The following is a 22,333-nucleotide window of genomic DNA, read 5'->3' as shown; positions in this document are numbered from 1 at the left end:
CCCCTGGAAGTTGCTGGACCATTTTGGGAGTGTTAAATTGTATGGACCAGGTACTTGAGACTAGAACATCTGTTTGAAATGATAAGGAAAATAGATCTATTTTAACAGAGAGGTGAGGCATTAGTCCATAAAGCATGTGTTAGAGGTAAATTATAAAAAATGGCTATTATTTAGAATTGCTCAATTCCTTTAAACGATCCATCTTTTCTTTTAATCTTTGGTTGCTCACAGCAATGTTTCAGGTGGGTTGAATGGGTGTTGTCAGCATCTTTATTAGAAGGGGAAGAAGTTGAGACCCAGATAGAGAGATTAGTTACGATCTGAGGTGGAACCTGAACATAGATACTTCTGGTACCTTGCCCTGTATTCTTACTAGCATGCCTTGCTGTGGAAAGCATCAAGGGCTGAACTGGTTGGGTGAATGCCATGTTGTTATTTTTTGCAAAGACACTAAGGTAGTTCTTTGGCCACTGATGTTTTGGTCCTTTCCTTCCTGTTGGACCTTTTCTCACCTATTTTCTTTGAAGTTTATTTCCATTTATTCCTTTCCATGTGAAAGGTTTGCTGGTTAATGTTAATGAAATCAATTGTAGGGATGAAAATGCTACTTAGCAGAGTAAACCAAGTGGAGACAGACCTCATTTTTTCCATCTTAGATACACTTTGGAACAAAAAGTGGTGCTGATGTTTGTTGCTGCTGCTGACTTAGTTTACAGATGCCCTTTAAGTGAAGGACTCAGGGTTTCTGAGCTTTGTCACCCTAGGGCAGTGGTTCTCAACCTTCCTAATGCCGCGACCCTTTAATACAGTTCCTCATGTTGTGGTGACCCCCAACCATAAAATTATTTTCGTTGCTACTTCATAACTGTAATTTTGCTACTGTTATGAATCGTAATGTAAATATCTGATATGCAGGATGTATTTTTGTTACAAATTGAACATAATTAAAGCATAGTGATTAATCATAAAAACAATATGTAATTATATATGTGTTTTCCGATGGTCTTAGGTGACCCCTGTGAAAGGGTCATTTGACCCCCAAAGGGTCGCGACCCATAGGTTGAGAACCACTGCCCTAGGGCCTTTCAGCCTGGTTTATGTTGTCTGAGTAGGTCATTGGTGCCAAACGAATGCAGCGTGGCAACCCAGAACAAATGTCACATTTGAAACTTTAGGCGAGCTAGACTGTCAGGGTTTAGAGCAGATTTTGGGGGGGAGGTTTTTTATTTGTTTTTGCCAGGTTTTTTTGCTTTCTGTTTCACCCCCATTTCCTTCCTTTCCCTGGCTATCTTCCCTTCTTCTGCTTTCCTTTCTTCCTTTCTGTCCTTTGCATCTCTCTTTCTCTGCCTCTCTTCCCCCAGCCTTTTAGGCTGGCTGTCATCCAGAGCAGCCATTGCTAATGGGAGCGTACCTCCTTTTTTTCCAATCAGGAGTTAGCTGTGAAATCATGGCTGTCTTCTCTGTAGAGTGAGCACCATCTAGATGTGAGGTTGTACAGGGCTGGTGGAGAGACTGGTTCTGTGGGAGCCTGGCCTTGCTGGCTGCCAGAGGTGGGCCTCTTCCTCACACGCTCTCATTACTGTGTTTTCTGCATTTGCAAACCCCAAAGAAGTGGAATTTATTTTCTCCATCTAGCTAACCTGCTTATGTTTGGCACTTTTAATGGGTACCCGGAAGGTGTATTTTCTTATTCTTGGCCCTTGCCCAAAGCTTCTGCTTATATTCTACTTTTGTGTTTTTGGTACCTGACTCAGCTTGATATGGAAGGTGTGTAAGAGTTTTCTGTTATAGTACATAGCAAAGGAACTGATTATACATTAAAGCCAGGTCCTAAGTAGAGAGGATGATGGGGAAGAAAATGACCAAGGGATATTTAATTTTGTTTCTCAGGTTCTAGGAAATCAGTTTATAGATTAACTCCCAGCTTCATGTGCGTTCTTCACCATTTGTTAACTATTCATCCTACTAGCTCATGAGAGAGAAAGAGAGAGAGAGAGAGAGAGAGAGAGAGAGAGAGAGAGAGAGAGAGAAACATCGATGTGTGAGAGACACATCAATTGGAAGCCCCGACTGGGACTGGGGATTGAGCATATGCCCTGTGGGCCGACATTCTGACCACTGAGTAATACCTGCCAGAGCTCCTACTAGCTCATTTTTTGGGGGAAGGGGGGGGGGGGAGCCGTTGTGCTGGACTGGGTTTATTGTGGAATAGCAGACATATTGCAGAGCCCTTTAGGCATCTAGGTCTTTCTTTGGGAGTTCGGGAGGCAAAGGAGCTGTAAATCTCATCTGTCTTTGTATTAGCTTTCTACCTCTGGTTGGTTTTAATTTCCTTCTCCATTCTCCTCATGCCCTCAATACCTTTGGCAACCGAAAGAGGCTCTTTCTCAGTGATTCCAAAGCGTGGGGTCAGCATCTCTGGGACTTTGTGTGAAATGCAAATTCTCAGGCTCCACCCCAGACCTACCAGATCCAAATCTATGGAGGTGGGATCCCAGAATCTGTGTTTTAACAAGCCCTCCAGTTTGAGATCCACCAGGTTAAGTGATTACAGAAGTCTAGTGTAGGTAAACCCTGTTTTTCCAGCTGTCTGCCCACTTTTAAGTTATTATTTGTTTGAGTCCATAAAGAATTTGTTACCACCCTTGTTTTTGTCTTTGTTTCATCAAGGATACAGCGGTCAATAAAATATATGTTTAAAACTTACATATATTAAAAACTTAATGACTTCTAATTGGTCATTGATTTTTTTTTTCCCGCCATGGAGGTAGTATTAACTCCGATAAATGAGGCTATAGCTCAAAATACACGGCCTAAAAAGCAGTCAGAGCCCAGAGTGGAATGGAGAGAGGGAGACAGAGGAAAGGGACGTAGAGGGATTAATAATCCCATCTTGGTTCATCGTCGTTGTCCTCTCAGATCGCTGTGAGCGGATCTGCTATTGCTTCTGCAAACGTTAATAATTCATGGATGGACTATGCCAACGGAGGCCTTAAATCTGGTCTCTCAGCAGATTAAATACACCGTCTGCCATCAGTAGGAGCCAGGAGAGATGAAAGATGGACTTGTTTTTCTTCACTAACCCGATTTTCTCTGCCTTTCTCCTCAGCTCCACTCATCCTCATTTTGTTTACCTTTTCATTTGCTTCTCACTGTACCCCCCTCCCTCATTAAGTGAGTGGTGGGGACCTGGGGTCTGCTGTTAATGACATTAGATTTTTCTTTTCCTTAGCTGCTAGTAACCACAGATGCCATGAGAGAAAGCTGAAAGGCAAAATAACCTTAGAAATGCCTAAATCATTCTGCATATTTGAAAAATGTATTGAAATGTGCAGCCTGTGTTAGAAATCATTTAAAATGATTTGTCTTTGCTTTGAAGAATAATTATATTGTATAGACAGTTGAAGAATAGTGTTCTTATTTCATATAGGTCTGATGACATTTCCCCATTTTACCGATGAGAATACCGAGACATGAGGTGCCTCACTTGTTTAGGGTTACCTAGAACAGAGTTCTTTTGACTTCAACTTCTACTTTCCACTAGACTTGATTACCTCTTGCTTTTAGAAATCATATGTAGGTAATCTTATCGGATGTTAAATAGAATTTAATTAAATTAGGCTCGACGAATATGTATGAAGCTACACAAGAACACACAGATTAAATTCTAAATGTAAATTTGCCGAGAAGCACCAGAGTCGGGGAAGGCTGATAACAGTCTGCAATTGTGCAGACATTTCTAGAGCTTCTGAATAACATCCCTCAGCAACTTAAAGGTTAATCAATAAATATATGTTGAGCACTTAACCCTGGGCATGATGCTTTGTTCAGCACTGTAAGTGGATATAATAGATTCCTACCTTCATTAGATTTTCAGTGTTTTAGTTTACCTGATGGGTTCAGCTATCTGGCATGCCCAGGACCTGAGACGGCAAAGTAGCAGAACTGGGAATGTTTGCTTTAGTCACCTTTAGTCACCTCAGTAGTTTGCTGGGGGACTTAGTGGTAAGTATGTTAATCAAACTGAACCATTGGCTTAAAAATGATTTCTACCCTTGTCACTCTGGAAGGCTGACAGAGAGAAAAATGATGTGGGAAAGGCAGATTTAAAAATCAGCCTAATTAAAAACACACACAAACATTTTAGAATTTCAGATCCTTGTGTTCCTATTCTAGAGATGAGAAGGGTGCAGTACAGAGATGAAGGCCTGCCTGGTGTTTCATTATAGGACAGTATAAGCTCCTGGGGTAGACAGAGTCCCTGCCTCACTTGCTTGGCTGTCTGTCCTGATGCGAGGCACTGCCTCCACTCTCCTCTCTCCCCTGTTCACGTAGGATGAGCATCCTACAGGACATCACCATGTTTTCTGTTTCAAATTCACTTTGTTGTTATTTCTCATATAATTTTACTCTGGTTCTTTTTTTTTTTTTAAGGCTGCATCCTTGAATATAATTTTATTATATCTTGATTTCAAATTTTTTTTTTTTTTTTTTTTTAAATTTTTTTTTTTTTTTAAGGTTTCTTTTTTAAATTTTTTTTTTTTTTTAAGGTTTCTTTTTTAAATTTTTTTTTTTTTTTAAGGTTTCTTTTTTAAATTTTTTTTTTTTTTTAAGGTTTCTTTTTTAAATTTTTTTTTTTTTTTAAATATATTTTATTGATTTTTTACAGAGAGGAAGGGAGAGGGATAGAGAGTTAGAAACATCGATGAGAGAGAAACATCGATCAGCTGCCTCCTGCACACCTCCTACTGGGGATGTGCCCGCAACTAAGGTACATGCCCTTGACCGGAATCGAACCTGGGACCCTTGAGTCCGCAGGCTGAGGCTCTAGCCACTGAGCCAAACCGGTTAGGGCTTGATTTCAAATTTTATGTATTGCTTTGAGTAATGCCATATTCAACTTTGTAATAGGGATTAATGAGAAAATAGAACTCTGCCTACAATTTTTCTTCATAGGAAAATTTCAGGAACCTAAATTTTGTATGTCAGTGAATTTGAAATTCTGACCAGATAACAGAATACAGTTTTCCCCTTGTTTAAATCATTGAGGGCTGGATAATTTTAGTAATTTTCTTTTTTTCTATTGAGTAGTCCTTTTTTTTAATCAGTTTTTGGCCTCATCAGTGTTTTCCAGCTAATAGCAGAAATAGTAAATATGTATAGCAAAAAAAGTACATGAAAATGAAGGTTTTAGTGTCTTTAGTCTAAAATAATAATAATAATATGACGGAGCCTGCTTTAGTAAGCAAAGTCAAACTCAATATCTGCATTTATAAAAGAAATCTTGGGGCCATATTGAGCTTTAGTACTCCTTTAAATAACAGCTTCCCTGCTCAGTTTAAAATAGAATTTGTCTAAAAGAATTCTATTTACAATCAACCTGGTAATAAATACATCTGTTGTGTAAAGTACACTGGTAACAAGAACTAGCAAGCTGGAAGCCGTTCTTTTGTGTCCACTCCCTCCCACCCCCATGTAATAACTTGAAATCTGGGCTCGGGCGCACACCTGAGCAGCTTTTCTTGGTGTGGTGTCCCATAGTGCTGTGCAACGAGACCTGTAAGCCTTATTTTCTTAATCTGTGCCACAGGGGAAATTAATTACCCCTGAAATTTTATGGCTGTGACTCTGATAAGTCTTCATATACTTTATTATTTTATTTATTTTTTACTAAGATAGAACTTTTCCATATAGTCTACAGGTCCTTGCCAAAAATCATTTGTTCCCTGTATCTGAATACTAAGGCTTGATAGATGCTGTGTGTGTGTGTGTGTGTGTGTGTGTGTGTGTGTGTGAGAGAGAGAGAGAGAGAGAGAGAGAGAGAGAGAGAACGAACGAACGAACGTGCGTGCTGGAGCTCTTTCTCATCATTGAGTTTCTGAAACCTGGGACTGCAGTATGAATTGCCCTGGAGGAATGTTTGAGGATGCTTCCTCCTCCTCCTGTGTTAGCCTGTTCCCATTAGTAATTGTATTTCCTGAGGAACTACTTCTTGAAAACATGTTCAAGTGGAAATCTTACTTCTTTTTAAAAATATATATATATTTTATTGATTTTTTTACAGAGAGGAAGGGAGAGGGATAGAGAGTCAGAAACATCAATGATGAGAGAGAAACATCGATCAGCCGCCTCCTGCACACCCTCCACCGGTGATGTGCCCCCAACCAAGGTACATGCCCTTGACCGGAATCGAACCTGGGACCCCCCCAGTCCGCAGGCCGACGCTCTATCCACTGAGCCAAACCGGCTAGGGCGAAATCTTACTTCTGAAATTACTTTCACTCATGTGGGCTAAGCTTCCAGCCCACCTCTACACTCTGGTTTGTGAGCATACCCGGGGCAGTGGTCCTCACTTAGAACAGTACTCAAGGTGAAATGCCCTGATAAAATTAGCAGATTGCTTTTTCATTGTTGGCGGACTTATCAGCTATGACTTCCACGACACTGACTTTTAGCCAGGACCATTTCATTTTCCCTGAAACGCCTTGGCTCTGGATGCAACTGAGAAGGAAGCTGACTTTGAGAATTGAATACTGTTGGTAATGATGCTTAGTCACAAAGAAGAGTTTGGTGCCTCTGCACATTGGCCAAGAACCACATCAGCATTTCTCTTACTCCCTAAGGCAGCATTTATCTCAGGGAGCTGAAGAGATTTGGAAGAACAAACAACGAGCAAAAGTAACATTTATATGTAGTGCCCCTTTAAGTAGTTGCCTGCATCTGCCTTGGGTGGGGCCTAGTGAACACCCTAGGCAGTGAAGTGGTTTTGTTGAGTGCTTACAAGAACAGCACTATGGTAGGCACTGATGAAGATTAGAATAAACATAAATTGCGGATACTGCCCTCTGAAAGCTTCTACCTGGAGAACCAAGCCTAACATTCCTATGATAGGTTTAAGCTGTCCAAGACAGTGTAAAGTGACAGGCAAAATTGAATGGGGGTGACATGAGATTCTACTAAATGCCATGGGGTTCAGTGGAGAGGGAGGGGGTGCTGATGAATGAATTTTGGGGTAGATGAGGATGGCCCCCTAGAGTAGACAGGATCTGAATAGGCCTTGAAAGATTAAATGGGTTTAGCTTGCATGAAGTGAAGGAGGATATGAGAGTAAGAACCTGACCAAAGGTAGGTTATATGCTAAGAAATAAAATCTGTCGGGGAGAGGGCCTCAAATGTGGAAGGAGGGACTGCCAAGCAGTGGAGTGTAGGCAGTACTTGCTGTTGAAAATTTTGGAGCAGGTAAATGTAAACAGGAAGCAGGGAGGGTGTGGAAACACTTATGGAAGTGGCAAGTGGCTTGGCCAGTGGAAGGAGACTTGCTGAGATGTCTTTCAGAGACTTGTAGCAATCCAGCTACGGTGATGACGGCCAGGACCAGGTTGGTGGCTGAGAAAAGAGAGGAAGCAGCGATGTATGAGAGTCATTTGGGATAAAACACATCACCCTTGGGTTTAAGAAGGAGGTTCAGAAATAACTCAAGGGGGATTGGCACTGTTGGTCAAGGCTGGGAAATTAGGAAGATTGACTAGATTGAGGGTTGAGAGTTCGTATCAGTTTTTGATGTTCTGGGAAGACATCACGGTGAAACATTGAGCGATAGGATAAGAAACACTGCTCAGAGAATAGCCCCAGACAGAATTTTCCAGAGCCACTGGTATAGAGGTGAGACTTGTGGCAGAGAAAATAAATATATGGGAGAAGTCTGTAGCATTGGGCAAGGGAACCAGGTCTCAGTGAGGAGAGAGGAGCCAGGAGGAGGATGGTGATGGTGGGCTGGGAAGGCAGCCAGGATCCAGCCCTGCCTCAGAAGGCTAGAGACTCGGGGACGGTTAATTGCTCAACCTGCATGGCCTCTTGTTCTTAACTCTTGAAAGCACTTTCGCACCAGTGATATTACTTGATCTTCCCAGCAGCCCAGTGAACCTGGCAGAAGGCAGACAGAGCTCACTAGGGATCTATGAAAGTTTGATTTCCGGGTGCCGCCCTGCATATTGTCAGTGCACTTAAGAGCTTTCCAGTTGTTCACTTGAACATAATTTCACTGGTGATTATTATAATTCTACTTCAACCACAGAATTTCAATGGCTTCCTTTTCTCTATTCTGTAATCTTGTTTATTAATGAAAACAGGTAAAAAAAAGGTAGGATACTAATGTCACACCTTCAAAAATGTCTCCTTGTACTTGTTGTGTTTCAGGTGTGGGCCTGTGGAAATTGGAGCCATCTTCCAATATTTTTCCTTCCTTCCCACTCAGAAAGTTTTCAAACCAATTAATTGTATGAGGGAGAAGGTCAGAAAGTCTTTGGAATCTGAATATCTTAAATTAGAGTAACTGTTTCTACTTTTTAGGAAAACTTTTGGGGGGTCCTATACATGTACTTTGCTGGGAGTTCTTTAATGGACTCATTGGGGAGAATCTATAGAGAGATGAAAATAGAAATAACACTTGAAACTTTTCTATGAAAGATTACAGAGGATTTGAAGGAACTATCTAAAGACATGCTTTGTTGGAGTTTTATATGGAATACTGTTTGAAAATTCAAGCCTTCACCTGAAATTCGGAGATCTTTCAAATACACAGAGGCCTAAATACACTTTGGCCATTGTAGCAGTAAGATCCATCTGTCTTTACACTTGTGGGTGTCTAGATTTTTTTATATAGTGTGTTAAGTGATGTTCAAGTTAGCTGCTGTTATATGCAGAATGGGGTAGTGTGCAGAGGATTTTGAAAAGTTGGTCCTCTTTGGTAGAAAGGATTAGATGTCATCTTTTCATTTGATAAGCAAGCCAATTTTTATTCCTTATACAGTGGGGCCTTGACTTACGAGTTTAATTCGTTCCGTGATGGAGCTCGTAACTCAAATTACTCGTATGTCAAATCGAAAAATGAACGAGTGAGACAGGTGATGCTGGGCTGATGTTGTGGCATTCACTGTGACATTCGCTGAGCCAACTAGCAGTGGGGTATCTGAAGCTGGCTCGTAACCCGAATTTTAGCTCGCAACTCAAAGCAAAAAATCGGCCGAGAGATGGCTCGTATCTCGAAAAACTCGTTAGTTGGGACACTCGTAAGTCAAGGCCCCACTGTATTAATAAACTAGAGGCCCAGTGCATGAAAATCGTGCACTTGGGGGGGGGTCCCCCTCAGCCGGGCCTGCACCCTCTCACAGTCTGGGAGCCCTCAGGGGATGTCTGACTGATGGCTTAGGCTTGGGGGGGAGCGGGCCTAAGCCAGCAGTTGGACAGCCTTAGTGCTACCACAGAGGCGGGAGAGGCTCCCGCCACCGCCGCTGCGCTCACCAGCCATGAGCCTGGCTTCTGGCTGAGCGGTGCTCGGAGCACATTGACCACCAGGGGGCAGCTCCTGCGTTGAGTGTCTGCCCCCTGGTGGTCAGTGCGCATCATAGTGACTGGTCTTTCCACCGTTTGGTCTACTTGCATATTAGTCTTTTATTATATAGGATGCTGGGTCCAGGAGTTGTCTCCCTTTTCTCTTTTAGTTTTTGGTGCTTAGGGCTATATAAAGACAAAACAAAATTAAACAAGGGACTACTGAATAGGCATTTAGGAATGGACCACTTTATGTTCAGCTGAGGATAAAACAAGCGGAGAGGTATAAGGTGGCTTCCTTCCAGTGTTTACAACCTTCACATACATATTCAGGCACCTGGGGTCTGAGGCAGGTTAGTTAACACCTCTCAGTACGCTCTGCTCCGAGGTTTTTTGCAGGCAGAATCTGATTTCCTTGGGATACTCCTCGATGGGAGGGAGATGGAGTCTGAGCTGGTGTACAATTTATTCTAGCATAAATATCCTTTCAGCTTATTTGTTGGGCGTACTGCTGAAGAAGAGTGTCTTAAGAGTGAGTGACTCAATGAGGTATATTTTGTTTTGTTTTGTTTCTTAGTTATTAAAGGGGGTTTTCTCATTCACCTATAGTGAACTTCACAGGCCTTCCTCAGAGAATAGGTTTTAACCATTGGTGAAATGGTTTGACCAGGGGTCCTCAAACTTTTTAAACAGGGGGCCAGTTCACTGTCCCTCAGACCGTTGGAGGGCCGGACTATAGTTTAAAAAAAAAACTATGAACAAATTCCTATGCACACTGCACATATCTTATTTTGAAGTAAAAAAACAAAATGGGAACAAATACAATATTTGTATTTGCATGTGGCCTGCGGGCCGTAGTTTGAAGACCCCTGGTTTGACTGTAACCACACTGGGGTCTTTGGGTTCTTTTTCTTCTTGCCCCTTCCATCCCCAGGCAGAAACTCTTATTGCTGCATATCCACTATGCTCCAATGCAGTATTTATTTGATCCCAAACAAAAGAGTTTGCTTCTTGGACTGGTTCAGAAAGAGGTCCCCCAGGATTGTCTTTTGTTCAGTAATTGGAGCATAAGCCAAGCCTGGTTAATTTCAAAGCTACCCCCAACACACACGGTTTCTCCCTCCCTCCTTGTGCAGTTTCTCAGCTGCTAGTGGTACCTTGTATTGGGTCTGGAACAAAAAAAACTTGAATTGTTGAATGTTCGCTACAACTACTGTGACATCTGCTATGGCATCAATAGCACTGTTGGTGCTGTTAATTTTAAGTTAGGGAGAAAAACAAAACTAGAAAGCTCTTGAGCTTTACAGTGCTTGTTAACACATGCACCTCCAAATTATGCATTTGGTGCTATCACAATGAATAAAACAAAGGAAATCATGAGTTGATTTTTATGTTAGTAACATAAGTTCTTTCACTGTTACTCACTGTTCACGCACCAATGTGTTCCTATGTTCATTCTCTTTCATATAGCTTTCTCGTTTTTATAAAATGTCTGAAACATCTCAATTCTGAGCACTTAATTGGCAAAAGTTCTGTTGAAAGATATATTGGTTAATTATATTAGTTGTTTTCCTTTTAAAGCAATGAAATCTGTAACTTGGCTCTGCTTTAAATACCAAATCGATGATTCTAGATGAATAAGAACCTTAAGTAGCCAAATTCTAGATGCCAGGTAGCCAAGTTAATATTTGTTTAAAATATTTTATGAAATTGAAAGCCTCATGTGTCCTCCGGGTTCTGCAGTGTCGGTGTTGGTTCTGCAACCAGCAGATTGCAATCATAGGGTTTGTGGGTTTTGTTTCTGAAGATGAAAGAGTCTTTCTCTTGATTTTTCTTCTGCAGTCGGTACCATAATGACAGTCCACTACCTGCCTGTCTTACTTTAATCATCTGGCGCCTGTGTCTTAGTGCGGTTTCATCTTTGCTTCTTCACAGGCTTCCCTGTAATTGCATAGTTGTTTGCTGCATTGAATTTCTTTTAGCGACAATGAAAAACACATGTTAGTATTTTAATGTAGGCTTTAAGTTTCAGGCTATACATTAAAACATGGAGGGAAAAATCTCCTTCTGAGGAACACTTTTAAAAACCATTACAGTATAATGGGAATATTCATTACTTACACATCATATATTTTCCCCCTAAATGTTGTATAAAGAAGTGACAGTGAGCTGAGCATATGTTAATAAAAGGTCTGCATTTCCCTTTGTCACTGACAGTTTCATTGGCTGTATATTCCTGAGATGCAAATAACCTCCGTTTCTGTTCAAAGCTATAATTGATCTGAATAGTTATTTAAACAGTATCAAAACCTTTTAACTACTGAGAGGCCAAACATTTAAGATGGTGAATTTGCTGTTCTGTGTGGAGGACGGTGCAGTTGACGAGGGCGCAGTCATCTGAGGTGCTTGTGTATGTTGGAGCTACACATTCTGTAGGCTAAAATGGCAGAATCTGCCTGCTGCTGTATAAAATCTTTTAACTACCATTTATTTTAGCATCATGGCATGTGCAAATTCCTGCTGCTCAGTTAAGGGACCAGCTTCACAACTGGGGTAACAATCTGTGGCTACAGCACTGCATCACAATGCAGCAAATGCATTTTCCACATTAACCAAACATGACAGCTGACGCGATTTCTAACCATGCAAGATGTCGGAAGTCATCAAAAATTCACATCAGAGTAATTGCAGTAGCTTGGGTCGGGGCGGGGGGGAGTATCATAGCATTTCTTGCCTACATGTTGTCTCTCCCCCTCTTAAATCTTAAGTTGGTACAGTCCGTTAACAATAAAATACCCTTCTGTAACCTATAAACTGTTACTCCCATCAGTTTGTGCCTTCAAACTGATGGCTGACTTCTCTGAATTTGTGTAGAGCAGAAGGAATGATGATGCTGTGCCCTGGGGGCTGCAAGGCACCCTTTTCCAAGGGGCCCTGCAATCTCATTGTCTAATTGGACTCTTTAGTGCTTCAGTCATGTCAACATTTGCAGGATGTTCTCTCTTCCTTTTTCTTCTTTCTCTCTCTCCTCTCTTCTCTCTTCCTACCCCCCCCCCCCCCCCCCCCCCCCCTCCACTTTTGGCTGTTCAGAGTGGGAAAAACTTGAGCACTGGTTCTAACAGAGCTCATCCCTCATACAAGGAATGGAAGAGCTGCAGTGACCAACAGCAGCCACCGGTCTGGAACTCCTTAAATTTGAGAACTGCAGGTAGGATTGCCTTTGCCTGTATTTTGTAAAGAAATGGAGATAAATGCACCTAGTAAATAGAGTGACAGCATGTTGTAGTACCTCTGAAAGACAGGGTCTTGGTCCGTTTAAAATGTTCAGAAAAATTCAGAGGCATTTGACTCATTTGATAGAAAAAGTACTTGATTCTCCTGAGAATTGTTCAGATTTGTGCCTTGTCATTCTAATATTTTTGTTTAAAAAAAAATCTGTTGGGTGGGGCAGAGCGGTATTTGCTTAAAGATTTAAATGGTTATGTGGGATTTTTGCAGACTTCATCTTTAAGTAGTACATAGTGTGGACTTACTTTAGCATTCTTTTAAAAAGATGCATGTGAACTGCAATTCTTATTTGAGATAAAATATTAAAGTAGAATTTCTTTGCATTGCTAAAATCAGATCCTTCTTTGGGATTGTAGATGACTGTGTGTGTGTGTGTGTGTGTGTGTGTGTGTGTGTGTGTAGGATACCTTACCAAGGAATTCAGTCATTTATATTTTGTTACAGGGAAAAAGTACTATTAGAATTAGAGATATCTGGAATTATCTCCCAGGAAATGCTTTAGCATAAGGCTTTACATGAAAAAGAAATAGTAACATCAAAGATGTGGATTCTTAAAGTTATTTTTTAAAATTCATCCTCAGAAGAGTATGCTATGAGTCCTTTAAATATATTTCAGATTGTTTGGTGTAGAGAATGTGATTTGTATAAGTGAAATGAAAACTTCCTAAGTCATGCAAGCATTATCCAGAGGGTAATAAAATTGTAAATGTTGCCTATAACACTTTTAATGCCTTGAGTAATATCAGAGATAAAATGCTTTTAATTCAGCATTAAAAAGCAGCTTTCTTGTTGTATATGCATATTACAGTGATGTATAGCTTTTTATCGCAGGAATGTATTTGTATCATGGGACCAGTAAGGTCTGGACTTCTTTCCTCAATGGGGACTTGGAAATTGCTCACCTAGTTGAGAGATTTAGCTGCCTTCTGAGGTGTGGGACTTACTGTACTCTTAACAATAAGAAGACTTGAGGAGCTGTCAAGTGGGGAATGGAGGAGGGCTGCTCAGGGAAGGGAGAGGGACTGAGAATTTAGCTTGTCTGGGTGTTGGATCTGGATTTACCCAAGACCAGGATTCCTTTAAAACTCTGACCCAGTGCAGCATTGCAAAGAATTGATTTCTGAGATGAGACAATGAGCTGTGGTTTGCATTTTGTAAAGATGGAGGAAACCTCTCACACTGACCCTGTGTGGGAGATGACTCAATTATCCATGCCCCGTACAGTTGCAAATTATTTTCCTTTGTCTGAAGTGGGTGGATGCCAGCGCCTTCATCAGAGCTCCTTAATTTAATGTATGGAAAATGTCTCAGCCACCATTTTTAACAATTAGCTGTATCACGGTTGAGGTGAGCTGGGTTCTGAAGGCAGCTGCAGGGCCATTTCATTTACATTAGGTCTGTGCCACCAGAGCTTTGTTACTATAAAACTCAGCAATGAATTTGCAGACTGCAGACAAGAGTTCTCTAGGAGGGTGGAGAACATTCCCTGGAAGAAAATGGAATCCTTTTGTCTACAGTAAGTATTTCTCATACTTATATAGCTGTGAGAGGTTGAAAAATTGCCTGTGGTTGAATGGGCAGAACAGACTTTAAAATGAATGCTGCAAATGCTAAAGGTGTAACAAAGGTTCTTGGATATGTTCTTTTATGTATGTGTTAGAAACCAAGTGTGATATATATACTTGAAATAGAGGTTTTATTGAAGATTTTAACACATGCTTTTAATTAACTATGCATTGTTAATTTAAGGTAATGAGAGGTATGAATTTATCACTAGTCAAAAATGAAAATGACACTTGAGAGAAAAGAGAAATCTAAATATGGTATATTTAAAAGAGTTCAGGATTCTTTTCACTGTCTTTTACAGTCAGTTTATTTTTCCATTCCTAAAGAAAATTGCTGGATTTTAGGTGGTTTTTGTTGCTGCTGTTGTTTATTTTTAAGAACATATTTTCATGGTCTGTGTAACAGCCAGAAAAAATGTTTTAACAAGATAAGATTTTGCCCTAAAAGATCAATAGATTGGGGCTTTCATTCACTAATGAGGATAATTTTTAGTGCCTTCTGTTCAATTTCACTTCACAGCTACTTGTGGAAAACTCTTGTTTGTAATTGTAAGCTTAGAAATCTTGATTTTTAAAATTAATTGGATTTGACTGGGCTAATTCCTTTGTTTCTTCATGCTGTTACTTAGAGGAAACAAGTAGATTTTAACTTTGATTTGTGTGTTTATCTTTTTAAAGGCACTTAACCCTCAAGATTTATAGTAAGTGTATATTTACAGTAAACTGTACCATGAAGAATTTGCTCAAAAGGCCTTAGTAGCTATTCCAGGAGTTGAATCTTCACAGAATGGTTATTGGAGAAACCTTTTAACTTGATATCAAATTTATAAAACCAGCTGTTCTTCCAGGTCTGGTTGCACTAGCTGTTGTTTACCGTATTCGCGGAGTGCTGTTTTCTAATTAATAGATGCTCTTGAAACTAGAGGAGAGGAGGATTTTCACATCAGTCTTTTCATTGAAATCCGAAGGCTCAGTTGTCCTGTTTAGAATCCTACAAAGATTCCATAAAGCTTGCAGAAATCTTATTTATGCTTGCAGCATAAAAGCCTAGATCTCTGTATATTTTTTTAACCCCAAGAGGGACATTTCATATATTAATTGTTTAGATATATGGTATATAGATACATAAAATGCAAAAGGAGTCTTCCTCCTTCGATTTTACAAGGCTTGCACTTGAAATAAAAGTGTGAGGGCAGCAAATTAGAATTCCATTTTACTTGCAGCTTTGCGTGCATAAAATGTTTGGTTGGATGGCATGAGCGGTGTCAGCCTTCCTTTGAAATTTTTACACTAAAACTTGGTGGGAGATTCTGGCCAGATTTTCTTTCTCTGGTTTAGGGAAGCTGTGTAGCAGGTGCTCAGGGAGACAGCAGAGGCCCGGGTGCTTCTCGTTGTCTTTGCCTCCACCATGGTCTACTCAAGTTGGGCTGCTGGGAAGAGGCTCTCCTTTCTGGTACTTGTAGGGGTTTCCCAAATTGCCTAACTCTAAGCTCATCAGTTTTCTCATGAAATTTTAGCCTGGCTGGTAGTAAAGAGTCAGGGGATGGCTCTTTTTGCTACAAAAAAAAAAAAAAAATGTATTCATAGCAAATCTTTGAATGCTCTGGCAGTGAGTGGTATAATGTAGATAAGCAAGCATGCCTGCCGGGCCCGCTAGGACTCATCGTGGTGGCCCTAAGATGGCAGTGAGGAGGAAAGGAAATGGCGGCACCAGGAGCTCTGACAGAGGTGACCGCACGTGAGTTATCTTCCTTCAGCCTAGTTTGAAGTCACCCTAGTAACACTGTCTTGCCAATTTGCAGCAGCTACTTTTTATTCTGTTAGAAGTTAGAAATTTTGAGATGTTCCTGAAGTAAAGACTTAGCATTTATATCTAGATAGCTTCCGAAGAATGCTCTTAAGAAATTGTTGGCAAATATGAGTAAAGTGAAATTTTAAACAGATATTTTATATCAGCACTTCTGCAGTTCCTTGCTTTGTGCTTCCTTCTTCTTTTTTTAAAATGTAGAAACGTACTCCTTCCAGTGTAAGATGGATATTCAGAAAACAGAAGACAGGATGCTGCTCCTTTATGCAAGATGAAACTAGCATTCCTATGAGAATGTTATTCATGTTTGATTCTGATTTTCATTCTCATTCTTTGTGGGTTTGGTAATTTTATATATAAAATATATGCCTGCTGCTTTCAAAACCAGAATTGATTGTATTTCTTTTGTGGTTCAAGGTACGGATTATTTTGGAAATGACAGTGCTAATTTCTTACCTGTTCCCACCTGTCATGGAGTTGGAATGCCTGGAGCTGGCCTTAGAGTTTTTGTAGTACAGTCAGCTCATCTTACAGTTGGGCGAAGCAAGGTTTACTGTAGTTAAACAACCTTTCTCAAGGTCACACATCTAAATCCAGGCCACCTGTCTCTTGGTCTGTGCAGTGCCTCTGTCTGCATTTGACTCCATCTTTCTTTTTGTGGGTTTACTGGTGACCGATAGATCTATGGGTTGAGCTTGCCAAAATGACTCATTGAGCTGTGTATGGAGTCTTCCTGGGCCTGTGTGGTAGTAGATGATATGCATTTATCACTTATAAACAAACATTTGAAAATAAGATATACTGCCTAGCTGGTTTGGCTCAGTGGATAGAGGGGGGGGGGGGAGTGTGAGTGGGGGGTGGAGCAGGAGGCAACTAATAGATGTGTGTCTCTCACATCAGAGTTTCTCTCTGTCTCTCCCTCTCTCTTCTACTCTCTCTAAAAATCAATGAAAAAATATCCTAAGACGAGGATTAAAAAAACAAAAAGAAGATATACTTGCAGGTCAAGTTTTCCAGTCCATTGTGTTTGGCCCGACATGAAGGGCGGAAAGTCTCCTGGGAGGAGCATGGGCGTCACAGTCATCTGTTCTGAGCAGGGATGGAGTGGCGTTCTGATGTGCCCTTTAACTCTGGGCGCGAGGGTGCCACGGTGCAGGGTTTATCCCCCCCCCCCCCCCCTGTATGGATGGGCTGGGTGAAAGGCCTTAGCTCCCTGTCAGTTTCGGGCAATTTGTATTTGAAAAATGGTCTTGCTCTCTCTCCTCCTGTTGCTTGTGTTTGTCACTCCAGCTAAGCAGTGTTTTGAGTTGTCTCGTACCCGTGGTGACATTGGTGAGTGGTTCATCCTGCAGGATGACAGGGTAAAGTTAGCTCTGACAGGGTGAAGTCAGAACGTTTTCAAACTTAATGAAGGTTTTGGAGAGAGTGTGAAACCCCAAGTACTGTTAGCAGAGGAGTGCCGTGACAAATTACATTTAAGACAGTGGGAAGCTATAAAAGGGAAGGACTCTTGTTTGTTTTTCTTGTTTGTTTTACTGGTCTCCAGACAAATACATTAAAATAAAAAAAGAATTTCTGAGCTAGAAGAATCTGCAAGAAAACCAGAGTGCCCTTTGCCGTGACAGCCATGATGATCAGTGCTCCAATCCCATCAGCATAAGCTGTGCTGCATCGCGGGAGGAGCTGTGATTTTTTGACTGCAATGTACATGACTGACACCGGGTACCAGCAGGGAATTAATGTGGCACGGGGTGCCCAAACATCGTCTTGACTAGTAGCGCTCCTTGTGCTTGCTAAATAGAGCTCGAGGCTTAACCCTGAGCTCTGTAGAAACCAGCCTGGCAAGAACAGCTTAGCTCCCACCTGGCGGCCTGGGAGACACGCCTTCGGCTATCTGCCCTTCTTACAGCCCCAAGTCTGGCTTTTGTTTCCTGACCTCAAAGGGAAAAGATACTAGATTTGACAAAACAGGGCATCTATGGGTTTGTTGGTTAAAAAAAGAACACAGGGTTGTTTTAATGAGTTGTCCTAGAGTGGGTTTGGGGGCAGTGGGAGGGGGTGTTGGCCACAATAAAGGCCAGTATTAATGCACTTCCATTTCTTTTATACTGCAATGCAGGTAGTACCCAGAGTTCTTTGAATGTGGACTAATCCATCTTCAAGATGGAAATCAGTTCCTCAAAGACATATCAAAGCATTTTTTATTGTCCCTTAATGTATCCTCCTTAACTTTCCATCACGTTGGAGTGGCTATGGCATTAATGTTTTATAGATTTGTGCGTACCTTTGGGTGAGGAAAGGGTTCTGCTGCTGCTCTTTGAACCCAAGCATACTTTGGCACACTGCAGTGTTCCATTTGCAAGCTAGATCGGAAAGTTTTCTCTTCAGAATCTTCCCTGATCTTGTGTCCCCCAAAATTAGCCCTAGCAAGTATGTTGGCTTGGGGTGGGAGGTGGCAGGGAGAAGATAAAATGCTTGGAGTTGCTGTCCTTGCTTTCTCCCATGGGGCCACCTCTGCAGTCTGGGAGCAGTTGGCTAGCTGCGGTCCCTCTCCCTTTCTTGGCTCCTAGTGTTCCTGCGCCCCGAGCCCCCCAACCCCACCCCAGTTCCAGGAGTGGAGTGGTGGAGAGAGAGGATGGCCGGCACAAGCCCAGCCCCTGCAGCTTGGTACTCTGCTGCATCATGGCCCCTCTCGCTAGGGTGCAGGCTCTGGCTAATTTCTTCTGAAGTGGTGAGGTATTAGCATTGAGAAATCACAGCCTCTCCCCAGACCTGGTGACCAGCAGGGAGAGCGGCTTACTGGCCCTGGAAGGTTATTTCAGGGCTCCTTGGATTTGGGAGGATGGGGAGTTCTGCTGAAAAGCATTTCCCCCGCTGGTGTCCAAATGACTATCATTTATTATTTTACTCATTTATATTATTCCCTTCCTACTTGGAGTTCTCCACATGGAGTCTCCTACCCATTGACTGAGCTGGATAGATTGATTGCCTCTCTTTCCCAGACAGCCAGAGATAGGTAGCAGATAACAGGAATGCCCTGGGCCCCCTAAAAGGGGCCGATATGGTATTGCAGCAATAGCACAAGAGATTTAAATGGCCCTCCCAGGGATGCAGCCCTAGCCTGATGCCTTGTTGTAGAAATAAGAAGAGGCACCTAGTACTGGTAGTTATGTGCCCACATTTTGTTGACAAAGGAGGTGTGCTACCTCCTCCCCTGTACCCCTTCCTCCTGTATCACAGGAATGGCATATCTCCATTCTCAGTGATGACTTTCCCTTCTGGGTCATTTCTTTACCCAGTGCTGAAAATCTTGGAAAGTTGGTGTGTGGTGTATTTTTTTGCTATAATTTCCTTTCTTCCTCCCTCCCTCCCTTCTTCCCTCCCTTCCTTTCTTCCTTCCTTCCATTTTTGTTGGGATGGGGAGGATAATAGGGAGGGGTCACAGAAGGCAGTTAGATGGACTCACATGAATGGCTTTCTCAAAGGCAGGTGGCTTTTTCTAGAAGGCTCAGGTGAGTGGAATTGTGTCATGACTGTATTGGCATGCCCGTGAAGGGACCAGGCGTGCCAGTCAGTATACTTAAGTCAGAATGCTGCCCATAAGGCCATAGGCAGGTCCCGGAGGAGGCATTTCTCTGAGCCGTGTATTCTTGGGTGTAGAATTTTCTTGCACACGTTGAGTTTTCTTCAGTCTGAGAATTTGTAGACCATCCTGTAAAACAATTTGAGTTATGGAGAGCAAATGATTCATTTTGCCTTAATGGACCCAAATCCATCACATAGGTTTGTGACCCTTTGTTTAACCCAAGAGCAGAAACCATGTACAAAATGGGACCCTGCAACTTGGCAGTGACAGATGGCCTGGTGCCCATGCAGCGCCGTGTTATAGAGCCAAGGTCTGCCACCTGTGGCTCCAGAGCTGCCTGCGGGCCGATGGGTATGCAGAGCTGGCAAATGGTGGGACTCCACAGCCACTCTTGCAGGGTCTGCTGCCACCTGCTGCATGAGAGCAGCGAGGCTTTTGCATAAGTGCACAGTGAGAAATCATACTGCAGCATTAAAAATGGATTACAATTGGCGCTGTCAGCTCTGCCAGTTTAGCATTGCTTTCTGCAGGGGTAGTTTTAAAGATAGATATTTTAATTCAATCTGTAAACAAATTATTTAAATATTTATTTATTTACTTATTGCAGAAAACAAGCAGTGGGACTTACTCTAAATATCTAAGTGGGAGAATAAAGCCTTGATTTGCTATTCAGTCTGTATTCCTTGCAAAAAGGAGATCCAGTCTCTCGTGGGCCTTTTTTAAAAAAAAGAATACATTTTTATTGATTTCAGAGAGAAAGGGAGAGGGAGAGAGAGATAGAAACATCAATGATGAGAGATTCATTGATCAGCTGCCTCCTGCACGCCCCCCACTGGGGATTGAGCCCACAACCCAGGCATGTGCCCTTGACCGGAATCGAACCTGGGACTCTTCAATCTGCAGGCTGACACTCACTGAGCCAAACGGGCTAGGGCTCTCATGGGCCTTTTAAGCTGATATCTTATGTATTCTTATTTTATTACATTAAATATTGGTCTAAGATAATAACCAAACATGCTATAAACAATGTAAAAGTTTCCCAAATCCTGAAAATGCCCTGGTTTTAAATTTTCTCTCTTCGTCTTGTGGGTTTTATCAACAATGAACATCTCTTCCGCCTGAGAAATTCCTTGAGGTGCTCTCTGCAGGCACCACAAAGGGAGCTAATGAAAGAGTGTCCACACCATCTGATAAGCCCAGGGCTCCCACGGCCACACGGTTTCTGTGTGCTCATCTGAAAACAGTATCTCGCTTTGTCCTTTCTCACTTTCTCCTTAAGTAACAGTTTACCTTCGTGAAAATTTCACCCAGGAGAAGGTTGCGGAAGAGGTCATTCGTTCAGAAATTGGGAAGAACGTTTGGGAGAGGTTAAGGGAGTAGGCTTTTTCCTGAGAAGGAGCTAAAGCAAAAGAATGGATAGAACTCACTCTGTCTTTAGGGAAATTGGACATGTCTCCATTCACCGCCTAAAGATCTAATGAATACTTACAGTGCGTGTTGGAATTCTTGTTTCATCTTGGAGCAGACCCTCTTCATTATTCTGTGTTTGTTTTTTAAGTTTATTTTTTTCTTTGCTTATTTTTCTCTCCATCTCATTGCTGTCCTAGCTATGGCTTGTATCTCGGCAAGGTTATTGTGAACCACGATGACCATTTTCTACTGTTACTGCTTTCAATTGTTAATATTATTTGATTTGGAATGTTGGTTACAGGTTTCCTATTTTGTATATAGTGTATGTGTTAAATGAGAGAGGATACAAGACTTTTATTGCATCCACCATGTGTTTTTATCTTATGTCAGATTCCTTCTGGCACAAAGGCTGGCCTGCTGTGGGCGCCTCACTTTCAGTTTTGACAGCGTGGATTGCCATTTGGTCTCTTGAAGAGGAAGAGACATCGAATGGCCTTTTGTTTTTTTGAGAGCCATGTAAACTGTGGCTTTTGCTTTGTGGGGCCACTTTAGACTCATTATTTTATCTTTTTCCATTTTATTTTTTAATACCGATCAGGAAATGTGTGTTCTTCCATTCAAACCGTTTATGTAACTAACAAATCACTTCTCTGTAGTAGGTGGGAAACAGACCTGTGAAAGGATCAGTGCCGGCTTTTATTGCCGTGCTACTTTCCTCACTGAAGTGCATACTGAAATTTTTCTCACAGAGACCCTTATTTCTTACAGTTTTCACTTTTGGAAAGCAAATAAGCTAAGAGAATTTGGCCATTTGACAAAAACAAACATCCTTTTGCTCATTCTCTTTTTCTGCAGTAGGCATTAGCTGCCACTTGTCTTCCGGAACCCAGAGTCTGCAAGATGATTAAAAATTGTGCATTTTCATGCCCATCTTTCTCAACCTGAGCTATTTTAAAGCCAGTTTGGCTGCCAGGTCCCTGAGATGTGACCACACATTTGATAGCCGAATTGTCTTACCTTGTGGTTACGTTCTGGGTTGTTCTCAGCCAGTATACATTGCAAGGCAGTCCACGTCCTCTGATAAAGATGGAACACGTAAATGAGGATATTGCTTGGACAGATGTACGGTGTTTATTGTTCCATGGCAATAAATATTAATATTTTGAAATGCTACAGAGTTGACATTTAGAGCAGTAATTTCCAGCTTTTTTGCCTGTGACCCATAGTAAGAAATACATTTTACGCAATGATCCACTTCATACATACTAGTACACATAAGTATATGTAATTGAAAGAAGTTCCATAACACAGTATTTACCCCTACCAAATATCTCTGTACTATTCTAT

At 41.6% G+C, this 22,333-nt stretch overlaps 1 protein-coding gene across 5 annotated transcripts in view; it reads left to right on the top strand.

The window, feature by feature from the left end:
- The window catches only part of NUP93 (nucleoporin 93kDa), a 74,244-nt gene that overhangs the window by 13,589 nt on the left and 38,322 nt on the right, over positions 1-22,333 (top strand). Inside the window, exon 1 of one of the 5 annotated variants that reach the window (XM_005873537.2) lies at positions 12,110-12,538. The exons of 3 other annotated variants lie outside the window; for them this stretch is intronic. The gene's annotated coding sequence lies outside the window, so the exon portion shown is untranslated. Of the gene's footprint in view, positions 1-12,109; positions 12,539-13,725; positions 14,135-22,333 lie in introns of those variants that run through there. One more of the 5 variants, XM_005873536.2, reaches the window with a different exon arrangement.

Source organism: Myotis brandtii, unplaced genomic scaffold, assembly GCF_000412655.1.
Source record: "Myotis brandtii unplaced genomic scaffold, ASM41265v1 scaffold411, whole genome shotgun sequence".
Classification (NCBI taxonomy): domain Eukaryota; kingdom Metazoa; phylum Chordata; class Mammalia; order Chiroptera; family Vespertilionidae; genus Myotis; species Myotis brandtii.
This window is presented reverse-complemented; position numbering and strand designations above follow the sequence as displayed.